Below are 5,857 nucleotides of genomic sequence, written 5' to 3' on the forward strand. Positions count from 1 at the left end.
GAGCCCAGGGAGGTCCTTTTAGCCCCTCCAGATTGCCCTGTGCCCGGGAAGTCTCAGGCCTGCCGGGTGGGTGGAAGCATGCTGTTAGAATTTAGCAAGTGAGAGCACATTCTCTTTCCACAGTGTTAGGACAGAAAATGTGTTGGAAGGCCCACAGGCGAGATACCAGCAGAGATCCTTCATCCCTAAGAATCAACTCACTGAAGGCAAGACTTTCCATTTTTGTTTCAGCAGTATCTGGATAAACTTAAAATAGGCCAAATGCATTTCTGCCTCAGAGTCGGGAGGCCTCAGGCACAGTCTGGAGGAGGCCTGTTCTGCTCCAAGCAGAGGAGACCGCCTCCCACTCCCTCACTGCTTTCCACGAGGGGCTGCCACGCCACGCGCGCTGCTGTGGAAGTTTCTGGAGTCCCCGCACAGCCCTTCAGCGAGGATCAGCCCCCACCGATGGTCACACAGAAAGAATACGCTCCCGTCTCCAGCCGGAGGAGCCTCGTGCCTTGCATGCCGGGGCCTCTGCAGGAGACAGGTACTCTGCCTGGGGACGGCTGGGACGCGGCTCCTCGAGGACACTCTCAATAGCAGGAGAACAGGCTCTAGGTCGGATTCCTGCTGAGTCAGGGTTGTCTGGGAGGATTTGTCGTTGCTTTCTGCTTTGGGGTCCTGGGTCCTGGCTTTGGAGAAGAACGATGCTACAAAGTGTGTCCTGGTGTCTGAGGCGGGGGACAGAGGCCTTTTCCAGGAAAGCCCAGCTCGTGCCTTTTAGCCCCTTGACGTGATTTCCTCCCCGTGGTGGACATAGGCCACACGAGGGCCTGAGCTGCGACATGTTCCGTGGCCCAGTGGGTGAGACTCACACTGTCGCCCGAGCTGGGACGGCTGCCTGGGACGTAGCAACTCAGACCGCTCCTTTAGCCCCGCCTCCCGCTGCCCTGACGGACGCGCCCCTGAACAAGCCCACAGTCAAGCCACCCGGGCAGCTGCCGGCTTTCCACGTGGGGCTTCCAAACCGCAGCAGCCGAAGTCTGGCCTTCTGGAAAAGTGCCCGGCAGCAAGCACATGCAGATGGCCAATGTCATGTGTCTGCTGGTAACTGAACAAGCAGCCCAACAGACAGGAGAGAAGTACCAGCTCGAAGCGTGGGGAAGCTCACCGACACCGGTCTCACCCACCTGTCAAGTGACACTGGGCAGAGTCACGTGTCACGCTACACAGACATGCAAGGGCTTCGGAAATACACAAAATATACTTTCACGGTGCACAGATGGGAGCTGGTGGGGAAGGCAGAAGAGGTGAACGCAGCTTTGCGGGCACAGTTCAGAACGCAGTCTTCTGGTCGGTGCATGAGAGGCAACAGTGGCGTTTGGGCTTCCCATCCTGGGAAAGGTGGTGAATCAAAGGACGAAAGATGTGTGTGTGTCGCCGAGATGACTCCCCACCCCTCCCCAGCGCTCCTGTAATGTTGCCTTGGCAGTTCTATCTAATTATTATTCATAAGAGAAATGTGCTGCATCTGGGCATCTCATCATAGCTACATCTGGCCTCAGGGCCACCCTGAGAGACCAAGGGCCCCCAGAGTGGGTGGGTGAGGGGCTGGACTCAGGGCTGCGCTTAAGCAGAAGTTCTCAGGGACCCTGCCTTCTGGGCCAGGGGCCTCCGTGACAGTGACTCATAGCGTCCTCAGGCTGGATTGCAGCCCCACATGGGTAGGTACAACCCGGGGTATCCAACACCCAACGAGCAGTTTTCACACCTCGGGGGTCTTAGTAATGGCTTATAGTTGTTTATATTAAGCTAACGCACCAAGTTTCGTTCTCTATTCCTCCCAGATCGATCTGGGATGAGCCTGCTTCCCTACCCTCTTCTTTGTGAAAAGAAACACCACGCATTAAGCTGCCTGATTATTTCCAAATACACATTGTTTGTCCGTGGGAAAGGACTTTACCCCCTCCCACTTGTTAACATCAGTGTGGCCACAGGTGTGCTCTGGCCAATGGCGTGCGAGTGGAGGTGATGTGAGCCCATCTGGGCGCACAGCGGCAGCCTGTGGCCCATCGCGCTCTCCTTTCCCACCACCCTGAGACAAGCAGCCTTCCAAGTAGAAAAGGTCCAGCCCTGTGGTCCCAGAACCAGGTCAACGGCTGGCCCACCCCAGGCATGCAAAGTGAGCAAACAAATAAAACTTTGCTTTTGTTAGCTCCCAAAATTTGGCAGTAACCCTGCCTATCTCCCATAATCGACACCAGAAATAGACAGCACTGGCTTTGGTTCTAGGAAATGTGCACGCAGGGACCGATATCAGAGGCTGGAAGGACATCAACCTGTATCATGCAGAGGTGAAAAGGGGGGTAAAATCATGATCTGGAGTAACTAGAGGGCAGACAATGTCCCTAATATATCTGTAGCTTCGGGCAGAAAAGTAGAAAGTTGTAATAGTAGCAGGAAGATTTGATGGCTCTTGGGTACACTTAGTGGGTACAAGGAAAGAAACAGCTACTCTGTCTGCAGTTGGAGTTGACAGGGAATAGTGTGCAGAAATTCAGACGCTTGCTCAATTAAATGATGCAGAAGATAAAAGGCTGTTGTTGTGGCTCAGCTGGTTGCAGCGTCACCCCACAAAATGAGAGGCTGTGAGTTCGATGCCCGGTCGGGGCACGTACCTAGGTTGCGGGTATGATCGCCTGTTGGGGCGCATGTGGGAGGCACTGAGTTGATACTTTTCTCTCACATCGATCTCTCTCTCTCTCCCCCCTCTCTCTCTTTCTCCCTCCCTCAAAGCAATAAAAAAAATGTCCTCAGGTGAGGATAAAATAAATACAAAAGGTCAAACAGAGTAAGGCTTTGAAATGACAACGCCCAATTAAAAGTCAGCCTGGAGCTGGGCCTGCATGGGTGACATGGCCACAGTGCCTTTGGTTAAAACAGCTGAGTTCACTCAGGTGACCAGCAGTAAGTCTCTTCCTGTGAGCAGAATGGTCCCTAGGAAAAGAGACTGAGGCTGCGGCTGTGCCAAGGAGGCGCACTCAGCCGCATCTGGAGAGAGTGGACCATCTCCAAAGGCACAGGCATGGTAACTGGCAGCGGCACTGGCTGCAGTCAAATGGGTACAAATATGACCGAAGGAGACCGTCCGGGAGATTTAAAACTGCCCCTGGGAGGGGCGGGTGAAGGAAGGACGATGGCAGCCCAAGGCATCCCTGGTTCCTTCCTCCCACCATCGAAATTGGGCACCTGCACGCCAAGGGACCGTGGAAGGGTCTTGCCCAGCAGTGTGCCAGGTCACAGGGAGACGGACTTTGGTGCCAGCGGTGGAAGCTGCAGGAGACCAGGGACCAGCTGTGGCTGGGTCACCGAGGTCCTGGGATGCCTGCAGATGGAGGCATCCAATGCCTGGGATGTCACTGATGGAGATGGACGAGCAAGCCTTTGTGAGAGCCCAAGTTTCCCCGAGGAGTCCCTGTACCCCTTTGGAGAAAAGAAACAAACGAACAAACAAAACGAGTTTGCTCACATCAGAGTGGACACGAGGAACAGCATGACTTTGCCAGGGTCCCATCCCCCCAGGGCAGCACGGTGTAGGGCAGAACAAGACAGCCCGTGGTATCTCCCATGATTTCTCCTGTGGGGGAGAGGGAGAGCTGGTGAGTAACACCCGGTGTCCCCAGCTGTGCGGGACTCTGTCACAGGGACTCAGTTCTGTCTCTCCTGGCACCCAGGGGATTAAGTTAGGAGCTCCATGGCTGAGGGGAGGGAGCAGAGCAGGAAATCAGCATATAAGATTTCCAGCAGGCATTAAAGGGACTCAGTTCCTGCTGCTGGTATTCTGCACTCCACCAGGAAGCCTGCCCACGAGCCCTGGAGCAAATCTCACATGTGGGTCCTCCCAAATGGCCCTTGGGCACCCCAGGGCGCCACAGGCCAAACCCACCCCTTCCCCGCTTTGCACTGGCTCCCTGCGTGAGCTCCAGAGGGTGCTGGCAGGAGTGTGCTCTGGCACACAGAGCACAGACCACGTGCAGAAAGCAGGCCCAGTCTGTAGCAAAGGGAGAAGCTACAAACCTGAGCTGTAGTGCCACCTGCAGGAGCGCGAGAGAAGGGCTCTCAGCCACCAAGCCAGTGAACTGGAGGAGCAGAGAAGGCACACCTGCTGAGGGTTCTGCCGCAAGAGGGGCAGGCCGTTCGCCTGAACCATGCTTTAGACTAAATGGACCTAACAAACGTTCTAGAGCATCCCATTCTACAGCATCAGAATGCCACTCCTCTCCAGTGCACATGGAATATTCTCCCGGCTGCATTCTATGGTGAACCGCAAAATAAGTCTTAGCAAACTTAGGACTGAACTCATACCACGTATCTTCTCTCACCGCAATGGTATTAAGCTAGAAATTGATAATGAGGAAATGTGGAAATTTAACAACACACTCCTGAATAACAGATGAACCCAAGAAATCAAAAAAAGGAAATTTTTAAAAATCTCAAAATAAGTGAAAATGGAAACACAACATATGAAAACCTATGGGATCCTGCAAAAAACACCTCTTTGAGGAAGTTTATATGATAGTTGCGTATATTAAGAAAACTATTCTTACCCTGGCTGGTGTGGCTCAGTGGATTGAGCGCCAGCCCGCGAACCAAAAGGTCACCAGTTCAATTCCCAGTTGGGGCATATGCCTGGGTTGCGGGCCAGGTCCCCAGTAGGGGGCGCATGAGAGGCAACCACACATTGATGTTTCTCTCCCTTGCTTTCTCTTTCCTTCCCCCCCTCTCTAATAATAAATAAATAAAATCTTAAAAAAGAAAACTATCTCAAATCAACAACCTAAATTTATACCTCAAGGAACTAGAAAATAAATAAACTAATCCCAAAATTAGCAAAGAAAGGCTATAACAAAGACTGGAGCAGAAATAAATGAAATAGAGACCATAAAAATAGAAAAGGTCAACAAAACCAAGAGCTGTTTTTTTTAAAGATAAACAAAATTAACCTTTAGCTAGACTGAGAAAGAAAGAGAGAAGACTCCAATAAAAAATTAAAAATGAAAGAGGAAACATTTCAACAGATCCTAGAAGTACAGGGTCTGGCAGAAGTAAGGCCTGCTTGAGTGTGGTTGGTAGGGTAATAGTATGGGTGTAATCATTTATAGTTTTAATTTGAACAGTTCACCTAAAATGTAAAAGGTATGCTTGAGTGTGATATTGTTATGTTACAGAATTACATGCTTATAATTTTGTAATAAAAGATTTTGTAATAAAAAAGGGACGTTATTTGTGCCAGACCTTGTATACAAGATCATGAGAGACTAGTATGAACAATTCTGTGCCAACAAATTGAATAACCTGGGAAAAGTAGATAAATTCCTAGAAACATACAATGTACCAAGCAAGACTGAATCATGGAGAAATAGAACATATGAACAGACCAATAATGGGTAAGGAGATTGAATCAGTAACAAAAAAACTTCCCAAGAGAAAAGTCCAGGACCACAGAGATTCATTGGCGAATTTTAACAAACATTTAAAGAATTAACACTCATCCTTCTCAAACTTTTCCAAAAAACTGAAGAGGAGGCAATACTCCCAAACTCATTCATGAGGCCAGTATTGCCCTCATACCCAAGCCAGTTAAGGGCACTCTGAGAAGAAAACTATAGACAAAGATTCCTAATAAACACAGAAGCAAAAATTCTCAAGACAATGTCAGCCAACTGAACTCGGTAGCATGTTGAAAGGGTCATACGCCACGACCAAGTGGGATTTATCCCTGGGATGCAAGGATGGTTCAATATTTGCAGATTGATACATGTGATAAACCACATTAATAGAATGAAAGATGAAGATCATCTGATCCTCTTAATAG

The sequence above is a fragment of the Sturnira hondurensis genome, unplaced genomic scaffold (genome assembly GCF_014824575.4).
Source record: "Sturnira hondurensis isolate 20B ecotype Veracruz unplaced genomic scaffold, ASM1482457v3 Scaffold0022977, whole genome shotgun sequence".
NCBI lineage: Eukaryota > Metazoa > Chordata > Mammalia > Chiroptera > Phyllostomidae > Sturnira > Sturnira hondurensis.